An 18,427-nucleotide genomic window follows, 5' to 3' on the forward strand; every position below is an offset into this window, starting at 1 on the left:
TTTAAAACACAAAAACACAAAAGTTCAATACACAACTAAATCCAACCACTAATTCTCACTGTGTAAAAAAATCAATCAATGTGAAACTTAAAATCCTTGTAACTTTTCCCACATGGGCCTTGGACACGTGTTGAAATGCGAAGCACAAGGAGCGTTGGTTGAAAATATTGAAATGGACACTTCCTTTCATAGAAGCGGACCTTTTGTTTCCTCACGTCTTTTCTCTTCTTTTTTTTTCTGTGACAATCTAAAGAGGAAGGCTCGAGTCTACACAATTAAAAGTAATAATAAATAAGCTCAGACCTGGGATTCCTGGAAATTGCAAAATTGATGATAAACATGTTGCTTCTTCTCAGGCGTCGCTTCTTGAGGCTTTTTTTTTTATTGGTCTACACAAGGTAGACATGTTATGTCTAAGTAAAACTAGCTTTGGGGGATGAATTTGCAAACCTTTTATGTGTTACGGCCAATTTGTGTACATATCAATGTCTGCCCCCATACCATGAAAAAAAAACGACATAGAAGTTGAAGTTTGCTTTTGAAGGACATCTGAAATGAGCCCAAAATGGCCGACTTCCTGAAGATTGTGTCATGGCTTCTCAAGACAGTTTTGTAGACGAATGATAGACATACTGACCACACTTCATGTTGGAAAGTCAAGCAGGCTTCATTTGTAGGACAGCTAGACAACATGACCCTAAAAACTGCTCATGGTGGACATTCTGTATCTTTTTAGGTCTGGCTTTTTGAGACTTTTTTGTCGGTCTACTTATGGTAGACATTCCTAGCAAATGTCATGTTGCTGAGTTCAACTGGCTTCAGGGGCTGAATTTTCAATTCATTTGAAAGACCGCTGCAAATGGCCAACATGACCCTAAAATGGCCGTTTCAAACCCAAATAGTGGACATTCTGTATCTTTTTAGGTCTGGCTTTTTGAGACTTTTTTGTCGGTCTACTAATGGTAGACATTCCTACCAAATTTCATGGAGCTCAGTTGAACAGGCTTCAGGGGCTGAATTTTCAATTCATTTGAAAGACCGCTGCAAATGGCCAACATGACCCTAAAATGGCCGTTTCAAACCCAAATAGTGGACATTCTGTATCTTTTTAGGTCTGGCTTCTTGAGACTTTTCCGTTGGTCTACTTATGGTAGACATTCCTACCAAATTTCATGGAGCTCAGTTGAACAGGCTTCAGGGGCTGAATTTTCAATTCATTTGAAAGACTGCTGCAAATGGCCAACATGACCCTATAAAATGGCCGTTTCAAACCCAAATAGTGGACATTTTGTATCTTTTTAGGTCTGGCTTCTTGAGACTTTTCCGTTGGTCTACTAATGGTAGACATTCCTACCAAATTTCATGCAGCTCAGTTGAACAGGCTTCAGGGGCTGAATTTTCAATTCATTTGAAAGACCGCTGCAAATGGCCAACATGACCCTAAAATGGCCGTTTCAAACCCAAATAGTGGACATTTTGTGTCTTTTTAGGTCTGGCTTCTTGAGACTTTTCCGTTGGTCTACTAATGGTAGACATTCCTACCAAATTTCATGCAGCTCAGTTGAACTGGCTTCAGGGGCTGAATTTTCAATTCATTTGAAAGACCGCTGCAAATGGCCAACATGACCCTAAAATGGCCGTTTCAAACCCAAATAGTGGACATTCTGTATCTTTTTAGGTCTGGCTTTTTGAGACCTTTTTGTCGGTCTACTAATGGTAGACATTCCTACCAAATTTCATGGAGCTCAGTTGAACAGGCTTCAGGGGCTGAATTTTCAATTCATTTGAAAGACCGCTGCAAATGGCCAACATGACCCTAAAATGGCCGTTTCAAACCCAAATAGTGGACATTTTTAATCTTTTTAGGTCTGGCTTCTTGAGACTTTTCCGTTGGTCTATTAATGGTAGACATTCCTACCAAATTTCATGGAGCTCAGTTGAACAGGCTTCAGGGGCTGAATTTTCAATTCATTTGAAGGGCAGCTGGAGAAGGAATGGCCGCTTCAAACCAACATGGCGGACATTCTGTGTCCTTTCAGGTACAGCTTCTTAAGACTTCTTTTTTGTAGGTCTAGACATTCCTAGCAACATGAAATTTGCCGAGTTAAACTGGCTTCAGGGGCTGAATTTGAAAACATTTTATTTGTATTTTCTTGCAAACTGGAAAGCCTTGAACACGGAGCTTTTCTCGGCCCATGAATACGAAACGATGAAGGAAATCCAATTCCAATTGGGCTAATACACGGTGACAGCGCAGAGTGCGGCGTAATCGCGCAAGTTGCTGCTAAATAGCAGTCATTTCAGTACACGGAGCCACATTGACCTTGCCAATCATCCGCGTCATGTGCACTCTTTGGGGTCTGCCGCATGCGCTCCATCACATTTTGATTACTGACATTAAAAGTGGGACTCAAATGTGAAGCCGCGTTCGCCTTCTCAACTTCAAAGTCACTTCATCAACACGATAAAACTCCCGCATCCAATCTTTGTCATTACGTCCGAGTACATCCAGTGCGGAAAGTTTCCAATGATCCATTTATAGATTAATTCAACTTGCCAAGGCCTTTGTTATCAAAGTCTAATTGACTCATTAGAACATTAATTGCATAAATTAATGGTGTGGAGATAGTCGTTAAATGATGAGCCGGAGTTTAAACAAAGAGATTCGTTTTCAGTGCGCGTTGAAGACAACAACAACCGCAGTCTGGTGGAACCTTATTGCCACAGACGCTCATTTCCATACAAACAATGTTACACCCTTTGACACTCTTCAATGTTTCATAAATTGATGGCGCTGATGAGTCGCTGACAGCGTCAAAAACAAATGAGCGCCCGCAAACAGGAAATGGAGGGAGGGAGCCGCTCTTAAAAAAATGGAGCGTAACGTTAAAAACCTGAGGGAGCCAGATCACTGATGACGGCCATTAGCTAACCCCCCCCCCCACAAAAAACAAACGACAACCATGTCAGCATTTTTGCAGACATAACTGTCATTTGTGCAGATGGATGACTCGCTCGCGTTCTTTGTGAACAAAAAAAAAAAAAAGGCTAGCGTGTGACATTAAATAACAAGTACAGTGCAATAAATGGATTGCTGTGCATAATATTAAATAATACAGCGGTGTAACACATCCATGACCCTTGTGAGTGTTTTCATTCCGCATTTGCGTATTTAGCTGCTTCTTCTGTTCAACAAACAGCTGAAGGAGCAAAAGTGAGGGTCGGGTTTAATTAGGCCTCTTTGGCACTTAAGTAGGTCGGTAATGAGTGTTACTGTGACCTTCCTCCTGATTCTTCATCTTCATCTTCCACATCGACCAATTGAAGCAAGTTAAGAGCATCACGTCACACATTGTCACGTGGACTCGGCAGAGCCAAGACAGTATTAGAGTAGGAACCATTTTGGACAGATTAGGCCTTCTTCCGCATCAAAGTTAAAACATTTAACTGTAAATATACAAATTTATGAATTGGCGATTTTCAGTTATTTTTATTTTTTTCATGTGAATGTGCTTTTTTGGTCCTAAAATGAGATATCATGGTTAAGAATATGAGAAATTTCCAAGGGTGTGAATCATCGAAAACATGCTAAACGCTAAGCTAAGCGCTAAGCGCTAAGCTAAGCTCTTTGAAATCACAAACAAAGATCGTACAGAGTCAATTAACAATTAACTACATTTTAGTGTTTAACTTCCCATAGCATTGCTTTTCTAAATGAACGAGACAAAAAGTGTCACGGACGGAGCGAGCTATTGAACTCACACCTTGAGCTTATTACAGCACAAACTGTCATTTACTCTTCTCCATTCCAAGTTAATAAGCTTACACATTAGGGCCCTATATTAACATATAATAGGCTGCTGTGTGTGAATGAAATGATTTTCATTTATGCCGACAGATTATTGTTCCTTTCTGAGCGCGTCACAAGCGTGTGAGCTTCCAGTGCAGTCAACATCACAAATTTGTCGACACCATTTTCAAACGTAAATGCTTCTATTTTTTGAAAATATTATATGATAATATTGTATTAAAATATTATAAGTAAACACTAGTTGGGTTTCCATCCACCCATTTGCATTAGAATTTTCAAGAAATGCGAAAATAAAACTAAATGAAAACGCTAGAAATTCGAAAAAGGGCCCAAAATTCGCAAACAAGTTTTTCGGCTTCGAGGGGGTGGATTTTGAAGCGCATCGGAAAAAAGGAAAATGCGAATTTTGTCTATGGAAACCGATTTTGCGAATAATGGCTGGCAAGACCGGATGCGCGTTGCACATTTTAACCGGATATGACGTCACGCGTACGTTTGCAGTCCCAAAGAAATGGCAGACGATAAAGCGAGGCATGTTTGGGGGACGACCAAACAGAAATCATTTTGGAATTAATCAAAGAAGCGAACATTAATGCGATTTTAGATGGAAAACGGCAAACAAACGCTACGCAAACGACATACGAGCATACGACGTCCTCGCGCGCCGCTTCCTGGTGACACGTCCGTTTTGCGCATTTTCAGTAAATTCGCTTAAAAAAATCAAAACAGTCGGATAGAAACCTGAATTCTGCTAGTGGTAATTGTAATCCATAACAAGTGACACCGATTATTAGCCCACTTGCCGTCACTGTCCATGAATAGCGGCTAACAATTTAGCCGCTTAGCAGCCAGGCAATCATCATTTGCTCTCCTCCATGTTAGTCAACAGGCCAGACCTGCTTTTAAAGGGAAACACACATTCAACTTCACAGATACTACAGTGTGGAATGGAACGATGGCGACACCAAAGCTTTGGGGGGAAAAATGTCACAAAATAAATATGATGTCGCTGCTTAGAATTTAGCGATCATTGCACAGTACGGTCGCCGTATCGTAGCTTTATAGAATATAAACCGGAGATTTACAGTAAATGTGCAATAAAAGAATAGTCAATGTCAGTTTATAGCAGGAGATGACAAAGTGTAGCCACCATAAATAGCTGCTTCCCTTTAATATATAAACAAAATAAACGAACTCATCTCGCTTCAGCGGGGATTGACGACAATGATGATGATGATGAAGAAGAATGTTTATTCCCAGACTCCTCCCCTGCCGTCCACCGGTCTAAATCACGACGTGCCTTAGATCACCGCCGGCTTGGCAATAATTGATATGCAAATGAGATGCCATCCATTAGCCTGTGGCGGGCGACGTTGAGATTATTGGAGAAAACACAAGCGCCGCGCTCGCACCTGCTCTTCCTGGAAAGGTTCCCCCCTGAAGACGTACGCCCGTGGCCGCACATCCGGGCTTTTACGCGCCACCTGGAGATGTTTTCACAGATTGAGCCGCACGTGCGGCGCAACCCGACGCTGCGGTCGTTGGCTTCGCTGCCGTCAGCGCTTCAATTTCATTGAGCAAAGCGGAAAATCCGTCTTCGGGCGCACGACAAAGCCGAGGTGGCCTCCGCGGGGCGTGCGCTTGCTTGGCTAAAATGAAACTTCTGTGACCACAAAATATCTTCTGTCAGACGTCTGATTGACATGAAATGTGGCAGGCCTGACAGGAGGCACAAAACTTGAATAGAAACCTCAGAGGAAGGCGGCCATTTTGGTTTGAAGAGGACATTTTAGGGTCATGTCGTCGTATAGGGCAGCATAAGACCCGCTGCAAGCGCATCTAAAACATGTCTGCCATCTAGGGATGATTGGTGATATTGCAACTACAGTCCCCTATTGTATATTCGCAGTTTGGCACACTCAAAGTTTTGTTTTCATTTATTTATTTATTTTAAGAATATTCTGGGTTTGCGAAAATGTAATTTCCCCCAAATTGTTTTTTTTTTTTTAATGAATCAAAAGGCCACTCGGAGTGTGGTCATCGCACCGATTGCTGCGAAATTTGAAGTGAATTTGAATCGTTCAATTTAGTTGTGGGCGGGGCTTGATGGCAAAGTTGGATCAGTGGCCATAAAACACAAAGCTGTTGATATTAGCTGCAATTACATATAAAACCTTTAATTGAGTGCTTTAAACACTTTGTTTACAAATTCTGCTCAAATTTGAAGTCTTATTAACGTTTGCAACATTGAATAATTCAACAGTTTTCCATGGTTATTAAAAAAAATGATGATGAGGTGCTTTTCAAATAAAGTTGAGTTGACTTAATTATCCTTTAAAATTGACGCTAAATCCGCTGCACAGAGCCCAAAACAATACTGCTTTATTATTTTCACTAAAAATAAAATAATAAAAAAGAAGATACATTTGTTTGTGAAGAAACATATTGTAAATTGTCCAGCATTGGGACATTTTGCTGACTCATCTTGGTCACATTTAATCAAGCGAGGTCTTTAATTTGCCTTCTTTCGGCGGCGTTTTCATAGATTTCGCGACTTGGGCAATTGTCGCCATTGACAACTTATTGATCGACTCGGGAGCTGATCAATGGTCGTGAAGCGGAACGATCATCTCCGGTATTGATCCAACAGGAAACCCGTCTACCTTTCATCAGCCGTCTGCGACGCTCTCGAAAGGGTTTGCCGTGCGGTGACATCATCCTCCGACTCTTGCATCGTCGCCACCTTTGACAAATAAGCATTTGATTGAAATACGTTGGAGACTTTCTTGGCAAATCCCCCGAAGTTCTAAAATGACTGTAATAAATCTGTGTACCAGGAAAATATCCGATAATCAGGACTGCTGCTGGTTTTGATTGGAAGGCGGCGATGCCTGATTATCAATATGGACAATATGTGTACCAGGTCATAGAGACGTCCAATAATCTGGATTTTTGCCGAGTCATCCGATAATCAGGTTTTTGCTGACTTTGTCAGTATGGGGGTATCAGACCAAAATCGATATGTTTGTAGCAGACTGGAGAGAATCTGATAATCGGACCTTTTTTGATTTTGGCCGTAAAGCGTAATTAGGCTAGCCGGATTATTGGTACGTGTTTACCAAGCCAATGAGACAATCGGGTTTTTGCTGACTTTGACTGTGATCAACATACAACCAACAATGGGTATGTTTGAAGCAGGCTCTTAAGAGACAGACAATATTTGGGCTTTTGCTGACTGAGGATGCAATGTGGGGAAGCGGCTTTAAAGTCAGACCGATTATTGGTATCTTTACTGTACAAGGTTTATGACTTGAGAATCTGATCTAACCTTTTCTGATTTGAATCGGGTAAACCTCGCTAAAAATGGGACTCGATGATCGGGATCTGTGTACCAGGTTAGAGAGGTCAGATCATAGTCTGAAAATGGGCCTGATGATTGCTATGCCAAGAGCAAGATAACAAGCAAATGTTTGTCATGAGTCCTATTTGGGCTCAAATGTTCAGTAGTCACATCCGTGCTACGTGTCAAAGTCGTCCTCCAAATGATGTATATTTTCCTATTCTTCTTGTTAGCAGCAGCAGGAGAAAAGACACACACACAAAAAAAAGGTGTCTTGAACTATCTCCTCATTCGCAGCGATTCATTGGAAAAAAAAATCAATTTTCCAGCTTAAACACCCTCTTAGTGCGGCGGGGACAGGAAGTGGAGCAGCTATCCATAACGCTGATTAAAAAGCCCGAGTAAGACGAGCGAGCGTTGCCTCGGTTGTCTTTATTTCAAGTCAGACGGACGCACAAAAGCACAAAAAGCACAAAAGCCAGCCGCTCGCCCGCCGCCGCTTTGTCATCATAAAGTGCGCTTGCTTATTATGCCGCCGTCTTTCTTCTTTGGCTTTTTTTTCGTTCCCTTCCCAGCATCGTGTTTGGCCCCTTTGCTAATTGGCGAAGAATTAATGAAGCCGAGCGAGCGCTTCCTCCCTTGCAGTACGCCGACGTTTGACTGAGGATCATTTGCGCGTAAGCTTGAAAAAGGCTGGAATGAATCACGTGCGGCTCATTGAGCGCGTCCGCAACGCATCCGTGGCGACGCTGGCGAGCGGCTTTGCCCACTTTCACGCAGTTCGACTACCCGGAGCGGCACACAATCAGAAAGCAGGAATCAGTTGATACAACTTTCTGATTTTTCTTTTTTTTTTTTTAGAAAATAAAAGATTGTGCTGGGCTCTTTTTTTCTTGGCCATAAAAGTCCTGAACAAATCAAATAAAAAGTATATTTCGTGACTGAGAAGAAAGAGCTCGGTCTTGAAGCGGCACACGGCTGGTCAATAATTTCTCACCGATTTAATATTTGAGGCTTGGGATTATGAGAATTTAATATTTCAGGTGTTCCCTGCCTTCTTCTTATTCTTTCTGTGTGATCACGTTTATTCAAAGCGCACACTCAATACAGTAAAGAAAGTTTCAATGAATGCGCATAGAAATCTGTCGACCTTCAGTACCTCCAACAAGGTTAAGAAAACCACTCAGGTATTTCGTTCTTGGTGTCGTGACAGTAAGTTAAATATCACTTGAGCAATTATGCTATGAGGATCACATTATAGTGTGTACGGAACATTAAATATAGTGTAAATGACAGCAAACTATTTGCGACATTACATTAGATGTGCATTTTCGATTCAAAATGGCCGTCCTCCTCAATCAATTTGGAGTCACTCCAAAGCCAACTAAACACTATTATCATGTTAAATATTGCTATATTTATGTATTATGATTGCAGTTTTACATGTGAAATTGTTGCAGCAACGCAAATGGGAATTGCAACGTTTGATCCAGCCTGAGAAAATAAATGTAGGTGTGCCTAATATTGTGGCGGGAAGCGAGCATGCTGGGATTTTTTTTTTTTTTTTTCTTCATCCAACGCAATCAGCGTGTCAAGCCGTTTATCAGCATCGCTTGTTGATGAAAACATGGCCCGCCTATTGGAAAAAAGCATCCTGGTTTTCTATGTGTGTGTGTGTGTGTGTGTGTGATAGAAGAATGGAGTTGTTGAGTGTTTGGATGAAAGGTTGTGATCAGTGGAAAGTCTCCAGCTATTACTTGTCTGCCTCTCAGTAATGATTGGTCATGTCTGCTTGTTGTGAGTCCGTCACGAATAACAACGCCGTCTAGTTTGACAGATTTGATTTATATCGCAATATTTGATTTATTATTTTTTTTTTTTTTATGTGCATGCGATAGTCAGGATGCATGTCGGCGCTCATTTTCCTTCCCACAGATACTTTTTTTTTTTTTTTTTGCAGTCATTTGAGCGTGTTGCATTTTGTGCTCTTGGACAAAATGCCCCAAACAAGCATCGAAAGAGGAAAGCGGAATCCATAATCATTTGATTTCATGGCCTGCAACCTCTATCAATTTTGCCATAGCAACGCATTTTCCATATAATGCTCCGGGGGCGAAGCACGCGACCGCCCGTGAATAAAAAAACAGCAGAAAAGACGTGTCAGACTGAATATTCAAACGCGATCAAAGTAGCTTGTGTCTTATTTTGTTGACACGCTGCGGATGACGTTTAGAATCAAAATAGTGTCATTTTTCTTTGAGTGACAGTTCTCTCACATTAACGAGCCCTTGTTCCATGTGGTGTTCCCCAGGGGTCCGTTCTTTGCCCTCTACTGTTTAATTTATCATTTAGACCGTGCATGCTCCCACTTGGCGGAATTATGCAACATGGAACGTGCAATACAAATCAAATTGACATCGACTGGGATAGAAAAAAATATCCAGTTGAGTCGTTAACGTCGACACTGAGCCTCCTTCACCAACAACTGCAATAAATAAATACCATTAAAAATGCAATTCATGCACTTTTCAGAGGAAATTGTGTCATTTTTTTTCATAAGCACTCAGCAAAATGCTTATGCAGCTTTCGACATGGTTGACCAAAAATAATCAGTTGTTGCATTTTTGTGTATTGCTTGGACAGAAGCCTCCTCCAGGCCTTCAAAAAAAAAAAAGAAAAGAAGATATTTTATCTTTTGGAATCCTCATGCAGCGCTTTTCTTCTGCTCACAAATGTCACAGAAGGCTATTGGGGACTTGCGAGTACAAATCATGCTGTAGGCGTGTCCTGAAAGTCCACTCAAATAAAAGCTGCTAATGCTGCATTTGTATCGTGACATTGTCACGATCTGATTCTTGTTTGCTTTGGTTTTGGTTGGATTTTGTCAGGTTTCCCATTTGCTAATGTCTCGTCAAGGTTTATCATGTCCACCTGTGCGTCTCATCCGTCCCTCGCGTCATCCAATCAGCTCCCTCCGTCAGGTGTGTCTTGTCCAGGTGTCTCTCGTTGTCTCGTCACTTTGCGTGTATTTATGCTGCAATCGAGGATGCCCGGAAGTCCAATATATCTGAGATGTTTTTTTCCCAGTTCCGACCTGAAAGCATTCGAGGCGAAAGTAAACAACCAAAATGGGTGGATAGTGATCAATAGTTTTTATTGTGGCGGTTGTGGCTCAGGGTGTAGAGACAGTCATAACCGGAAGGTTGGCAAAAGCTCAACTATATTCTTTCTGTAGGTCTTGAGAGACGTTAAAATGCGCTAAAATGGTTGGCAATGAGGAGAACTCTGCACATGACACCAAACGGGCTTCAGAGTTCAATCAAGAACTTCCAAACAACTGCAAAGAAAAACTGGCTGGGATCCAAGAACGCCAAAGTCAAAACACTGAAAAACTAGCAAATGGTAGAAGAAAATGGCTGAATTACCAAAGTTATACAATAACATTCTGACGCAAACCGAAAGATCAAGTTCAAAATCAGTTTTTGAAAATAAACACTGGCCTCAGGTTGGACTCTGAAACGGCGCCACTTGACAGCCGCTATAGCTGCAATTCCAAGTGTAGTCAGACAAATGGATGGTTGGCTTAGAAGCTCCGCCCATTTTCTACCAAACTCATACTGGAGTCTAGACGGGAAATGTTTGTTAACATTCTCGACTGGTGTTGCACCAAATCAACAGCAAACTTGACCCATCCCAAAATGGAGGAACGAGACCACACCATTCAAAGAAAGACGTTTCAAATCCGCGTGTGCATCCGGCAGCCTCGCTACGTCGAAAGCTAATACTTTGGTGCTTAAGTGAAGGCAGCAGGAGGTGAAAAAGACACGAGATATCGTAGGAAAGGCCCACATTTGCATTCTAACGACTCAGCACTCAAGCCCGGCCAAAAATGTTGGAAACGATGGAGCTCCATCAAACGCTCGGCATCATCATTAATTCACGCAGAGCAGAGACTCGCTGGGAATCCTCAAGAGAGCCACGCCAAAAACCCGGGTTCCACCAGTAAACTGCCGCTCTCAGACAAATAAGACCTCAAATGATATGAGAGGGAAAACTGCTGTTTCGGCTTTTTCTATCAAAGTTTGTTTTGTTTTTTTATATTAAAGTGAAGAAAGTTCAAGAGCTTGCCAAAACCAAGTCGAACGTCATCAGTTCTTTCTTTCCACATTTAACTGTCCAATTACATTTTGTGTGATGGCACCGTATTTATTATTCATGTTCAAATCAAGTCAATCGTTATTCTTGTTAACTTTCTGCTCAGGGCCAGTTCCAAGATGGCTGGCTAACTAATGGCCCAATTTTAGTCGCTTCTTCTTCTCCTTTTAAACTAATGGTGACTTACATCTCTATGGTGTATAGCGCCACCTACAGCGGCGGAGTCCCCTCTCAATGGTCGCAAAAGAAGAATAGATGGAAACAAGCATGAGTCGCATGTCCCTTTTGCACATTTTCAGTACATTTGCTTAAAAAAATGATTGGATGGAAACCAGACTAATGTCACGTGTGACTGCAATCAAAAGTTCCCAAACGCCATTAAACATGAAAACAGAGACCGGAGTTGCCGGTACACTCTTAAATGTCCATTAACGTCCACCATCTCCACACTCCGCATGTCGTCACTGTTTACATTCCAATCAGGCCTCATTCAGATTGAAGCCAGCGTTCGATGACACGGCGGCGTCTTCCTATCAGAATGTTGATTTCCTGCAAACGAAGCCGCTGCCAGATGAACAAAAGCGAGACGTGATCAATTACCTCCCAGCTGTTGTGTCTCCGGATCCTTCGTGACCGGCTGCTTAAGAGACACTCCCATGCTTGTCGCACATCAATAACCCAAATGCTGACACCGACATTGTTCTGGTGTGGCAAACAGTGGGGGTTCGGGGGTGTGCTGGGGGCCTTTGGCGGGCCGTGAGCGGGGAATCAGGGAGTTAATCAACGGGCGGAGTGACTACGGAGGTGAAAAGCAGGTGACGCTGATGGGAGCTGACGCACAGAATTGGGAGAGGATCAGGAGACGGCGGCACTTAAGGAAGCTTTTTCCTCAGCCTGGAAAACTTTGATTTCATTTAATGGAGTCCTCATTAGGACGAGGGGATGTGGGGGTGCGTGGTAGCAGAAATGAGAGCCACTGGAAATCAGATGAGACCCTTGGAATTTACTGTCATGATGTGAGAGTATTTCCTCAAACACAAAGTGTGTTACTGCTTGTTTGTCTCTGTGTAATTAACGTCCCGCGGCCTGAAATTGCAGGCGAATTTAAACCAATTCCACCAAGAGATACGCAGAAAACACTCACGCAATCACACAAACGCCAATTAGAAACCCTAACCTGAATTTTAAAAACCACACTCATTTGAAAGCCTAAATCTAGTTTGAAAACCTCATTTGCAAGGCTTGCCCTAGCTAGAAACACCAAATGTTGAGTTTGAAACTTCAACCCAGACTTGGAATCCCTAATATGAAAGCCTAACTCCAGTTTAACACTCAAACGGAGGCTCGAGACCCCAAAGTGAAATCGGACTTGTAGAAACCCTTTTTTGAAAACGTTATACTCTTTCTAAACCATAACTCTCTCTTGAAAGCTCATTTAAAACTCTAAAACTGGTTTGAATCTTAATCCTGGTTTGCAAAAACCTGGTTTTCTAACCCTAGTTTGAAATTTTAACCCAGATTTCAAATCCCTCATTTTAAAGCCTAAATTTAACTTAAAACCCAAATTGAGGGTTGAGACCCCAAAGTGAAACCCTATCTCTGGCTTGAAACCCTTATTTGAAACCTCAACCCTGCCTTAAAATTGTCTTGCAACTGTAGTTTCTTTTAAATGGAGTCCTCATTGGACTTAAGTGGGGACGAGGTAACAGGAATGAACTTCACTGGAAATCAGAGGATGATCAGAATTCACGTCGGCTATGTGAGCGCATTTCCTCAAACACAAAGCTTGTTGCAGTTTGTTTGTCTCGGCGTAATTAACGTCCCACGGGCCCAAATCGCAGGTAAATTAATACTAATTCCACCAAGAGATACACAGATGATATCAGATTCACACGCACATGTGGATGTCGGTAAACACGGCGTGCCCCCGTTACTAGCACATCCCAGCACCCTCCCAACACCAACATGCCAGCTCATTGAGGCCCCGCCTTCTTAATCTGAGCGCGAGGGAGAGAATGATGAAGCGCGAGCACTTGGCTGCCTATCAGATGGCGGCTACCTCGCTGCTGCTTCCCATGTTAATTACTTTGGCCTGTTTGCATTTTTTATTTATCTGCCGCAGCTGATAATCATGAGCGAAGAACAGACATTTGCCTCGCTTAATTACGTGGTGGCCCAAAGCCCCCCTCCCCCCTCCCCTCCCCCGAAGAGTGAAACCTCAACCGTACTCAAGGCCAAACACCTCACTGAAATTGAAAGAGTCCACATTAAAGCTCTTCATGTTGGATGATGTCAGTGGGAACTAGTGCGGGACTAATACATCCGTCAAGATCCATATTTATATACAGTACAGTATATGATATATGCGTGTGTGTGCGCTTGTTTGTTGTGTAAATCGGCTCACAGTCAAGAGCGCGACCATCACATATGACAGCGAGGCACTCTTTAAAATGCTGGATCAGCACCGCACTGTGTGCGTGTGGTGCCGGTAAGCATCCAACATGGAGCTGAGTGTGTGTGAGAAGATGATGAAGAGTGCCAAGCAGGTTCCTCATCGCACGGCCGATTCCAACACGGCGGCCTTCGGTCAAAGGAAGCAGATTAGACGAGGGCTGCCGAGGGTTTCGAGAGGAGTGGCCCGGCGGCCCGGCAGCCCGTTTCATGCAAGAGTCCATCCCAGACTCAAAACCTTAACGCTAGTCTAAAATCCCAAGCGAGCCTTGAAACCTCAACCCCAGTTGGAATCCCTAACCAAAACACCTTCCTTAGTCTTAAAACCGGAACCGTAGATTAAAATCCTAACCAAGGCTTGAAGCCTTCATTTGAAACCTCAACATTATCTCCAGCTGTGTGGTTGCGAATTGGCTTAAAATATTCACCATGATATGCAGACATTAAGTTCATCTACTGGTAAGAAACAACGTTTTCAAAAGCTCCCCAAAAACCTGGACTATATCTTGGGCGTATGATATACTACAGATCAGGACTTTTTTCATGTCATATCTCTATTAATAAAAATCAAACATAACTTACAACCTTCCTTTTGGTGAATTCAAGCTAGCGTCCAAAGCATACATACGAGGGTCTCCTTAAATCCCAACTGGCATAAATCCACAGAATCTACCTGGAGCATGTGGAGGAGACCACCCATACTCTATCATGCCTTGCGCGTCCGGAATTACCCGAGGCGCTTCCTTTGAAAGGTCAAGGCGGAGGTCAGCAGCACATTTCAAAATGTAAATATTGCTCTGCAATCATCTGACTTTTGGCTCGTCCCTCTGGCAATGACGGATGCTGACAGCACCAAAACACTCATCACAGGTCTCAGTCGTGATATGCTGGAATGAGCCGTCTATTGTACAAATCAAAACTGAAAGACCCAATAGTAGACCACATCAGTCTGTCTGCCTATTGTACGGATGAAAAAAAAATCCATCTCTGCTGAAAGCCTAACTTGAACATGGTAACGTAAAGTCCGCCACGCTGCAAGACTTCTTTTAAATGTATCCAAGATTGCCTGAAGTTAACATGTCATTGAAAGAATCCTGACATCCAGACTGAGGTTCTCTTGTAGACTACTTTGAGAAACTTCTCAAGATTGTGGCGCAACTAGCTGCAAAGTAGGACTACCCTAACAATCCGTTCCAATATTTGACCGAACCCCCTCTTAAATATAAATCTGACTCCGGTGCTCCAGGGGGACGGGACTTTGTAACCGGGTATAGAGGGTCATGGTTGGATAAGGGAGGCTGACGGAGACCTTTGCCTGACCTCCATAAATTGGAACTTGGAATCCTGGAACTTGGAATTCTAACTCCCAGGGCCAGATCGAGCAATGCTTGGAACCGGGGGTCGAACTGTGCTGCGGTGGAATTTACGTTCATTCCCAATAGATAAACCAACCCCTAACCTGAACCCTCAGCCTACAAGTAGTGGCTTGGATGTGCTACATTTGAACCTTGGTAAACCAAAGGCCAATGGGCCGTAACGCCTCAAACTGCCGAGCCTTGTGACAGTGGCAGTAGAGACAACTGAAGGTTTTGGTAGAGGTTCTGAGTGTTGCTTGTGAATCATCAGAGGCCAAGGAAGCGGTTTTTCAGGCTGTGATAGAGGATGGACCAGGAAAAAACAGAAATGGACACAGCTACCACTGATTCCGCCAATTCCAAGAAATCACTTGGATTCAGAAGGGCCGATCCAAACCGTAACTCCGTCGCTGCTCCCTGGCATGTAGGGCACCGCGCTCCGCTCTGCTCCCCACCTCCACTTCTCCCTTCCCTTCCTCCCTCTGTGCTTTATTTACTCCCACCCCCCCGTTTGCTTTTCTTTATCGCCAACTAGTGAATGGCAGCCAATCAGGAGCGGAGTCGCCTCGGCTTCAGCCTCTGTGACATCTCGAGCCAAAAGTGATGCGCCGCTATACAGAAAGACAGAAGGAGGGGGGAAGAGAAGAAAGTACAAGGGAGGGGGAAAAAGGGGGAGAGGCCACAGTGAGGGAGGGATGGAGGGAGGAACAACGCACAAGGAGCTCACTCTCTCTCTCTCCCTCTCTTTTTCTCTGTGCGCACATCCATACACACAAACACTCGCGCACGCACGCACACGCTCCCGGCAGCTGAGCCGTTGTCAGTCTTGGAATGTCGTCGCTGCCGGTGGGAGTCAGATGCTCGGCTGCTAAGTAAGCACCGCTGAGGAGGAGGAGAGAGAAGCATCGCCTCATCCCTAAGGCAGGCTAGCGCAAGTAAGAACTATACTTGTTGTTGTTTTTCTTGTTGACGCTGAATCGTTTCCATCCTTGCATCGTCGCAACTTCAAAAGAGCCAGACTGGCAGAATTATGAAGTCATACGATAGATTTAGGAATTTTGCGGTGCGCTCGCCTGACTTCGGCGCAGGGAGCTTCAGTTCAGTGATTGTTTGTCCTCTTCTTCATGTGCCTTGCGATTGACTGGCGACCAGTCCGGGGTGTAGTCTGCCATTTTCCCAGGGTCAGCTGGGATAGGCTCAAATTCCCTGCGAGCCGGAATAGAATAAGTGGTCGGGAAAATGGATGGTCTCGGACCGGATGGTGCGATGGCACAGTCAGCTGGCTTGGGCTCAGTTCACGTTTGGCGACAATGTGAATGGTCGTCCGTCTCTATACGTGCCCTGAGATTGACGGGCAATCAGTCCGCCTTAAGTCATCTGGGATCGACTCCGGCAGATCGGAAACAGACAACTGGATAAATCTCTCTTTGACTAACTTTGCATGCTGCACAGGTTGAATGGCTTAGTTTGTACGGTTGTTTATCTGTGATAGTGTGATTGTACCGCCACAAGATCAACCCCCCCCACCCACCCACCCCCGACCCCCACCTCCACCCTGGCCAAAGTGATGCGCATGAGGTTCGTTAAGCCAGCCTACATAGCGGCATGCATGTGAATATCTCCCAGGAAAGCCTATCACTCACTCATCTTCCATGAGAAATCATCTTCCTTGCGGAGGGAGACGGATGATGCATCCTTTCAGAAGGAACAAGTGCGCTCTGGTGCAGCTTTTTCTTCTAATAATAAGTGGAGTGGATTTTTTTTGCGGATCTCGACAAGAAAACGTGCTCGGTGTCACAATATGGCTTTGGAAGCACGAGCACGGCTCAGTGAGCTCCGGCGGAGGCGGCAGTCGGCCAAGCAGCCTCTCTCGGCCGGCCGGGGTGCAAAGGCAGAGAGGAAGACGCCGGAAGGTCGAGGGCTCCACCAAGTGGAGAAGAGGAGCCGCGTCATCCCTCATCATGCGGGGACTTCTACTTAGGTGGTCTTCACCGAGCCCTTCCGTGCTCTCATTGCACCAATCACTAAAAACTCATCAATGAGGTTTTTGTCAACAAGTTGATCTGCTTTTTGTCCATCGTGTATGTAGTACCTGATTATACTTGTTACAGTAACTGAACTAGATTAATTGGCTTCTATTGTTGGTCATGTTAGGTTGCCATGTAAAAAATTAATTGGAAAGGGGGGGGGGCAAAATTAATCAAACACTGATATTCCATTGTCCTCATGATGTAGTTTTACGTTATGTACAGTAGTCTTTGTTCAAGCAAGCGTTTTTGTTTCTAACATGATGAAATGTGTAAAGATCACTTGATTGTCTTCCACCATTTGCGTTTTGCTCGCTGTTGTCTTTTATTTTAGGACAAAGTCGGCCATTGTTAGTTATAAGAACGTTTCGTTTCTGCCCATAATGCACTTTTACAAACGTGCCAATTTAGGACATGAACAAGATTTGATCTCTTTGATGTATTTAGTCAATGTCAGACACAAGAGGGTTATGTTTTTCTTTTGCCCTTAATGCAGTATTACATACATGGAACCACGAGCATGATTTTTTAAAAAATAAGATTGCCATAAATACATTGTGAGAAATGAAACATTTTCATTTTCGCTAGCTTTTCTAGTCTTACATACAATTAAACCTTTTATATGGTACCTTTCAAATCCTTTCTAATTATTTGCATGTGAGACACTTCTACTTTTTGTTGTTGTTGTCATGGACCGATAGATCAAATACTGACGTGTATCAATGATTTTTTTTTTTATCTCAGCATCTTTTAATATTTCCAAATTTTGGGGCCTAAATGCAAATGACAGGCTTCCAAATGAAGGATTTGGGCGGCCTTGGTGGAGGTCAGCTGCTTGCTGTTGAGTGCATGAAACATCAAGCAAGATGCATTTTAATTCTAAGATCCTCCCTGAATTGGTTGGCTTTCATGTATAATCATGAACACACGGCATCTCGAATGATGTATCTTTTTTTTTTCTCTCTTCTTCATACGCCGTTCACGCGGAGGAAACGTCCGCTCACACACTAACGCACTTTGGACAATTTATTAGCATTCATAAACCATAAAGTGCGCACTTAACTTTCATGGCATAATCAATTAAAGAGTGCGCTGGCAGCCTTTAAAGGCCGTCTTCGGCAAAGTTACTCACATGTTGAGGAGCGGCTCCTCGGATGCAACGTCGAGTCCATAATTTGGAATATTTAACTCAAAGACTTCCTGGTGATGATCACAGGGGAAGAACACGGTGATGTTTTTAGGGCTAATTACTGCTTAATGAGGCTGTTCGCCACTATAATAGCTAATT

At 43.4% G+C, this 18,427-nt stretch overlaps 1 protein-coding gene across 2 annotated transcripts in view; it reads left to right on the forward strand.

The window, feature by feature from the left end:
* The window catches only part of LOC144040445 (cadherin-10-like), an 83,240-nt gene that overhangs the window by 37,301 nt on the left and 27,512 nt on the right, over positions 1-18,427 (forward strand). The window contains exon 1 of one of the 2 annotated variants that reach the window (XM_077554627.1): positions 15,836-16,047. The exons of the other annotated variant lie outside the window; for it this stretch is intronic. The gene's annotated coding sequence lies outside the window, so the exon portion shown is untranslated. Of the gene's footprint in view, positions 1-15,835; positions 16,048-18,427 lie in introns of those variants that run through there. 2 annotated transcript variants of the gene reach the window in all.

Source organism: Vanacampus margaritifer, chromosome 20, assembly GCF_051991255.1.
Source record: "Vanacampus margaritifer isolate UIUO_Vmar chromosome 20, RoL_Vmar_1.0, whole genome shotgun sequence".
Lineage (NCBI taxonomy): Eukaryota > Metazoa > Chordata > Actinopteri > Syngnathiformes > Syngnathidae > Vanacampus > Vanacampus margaritifer.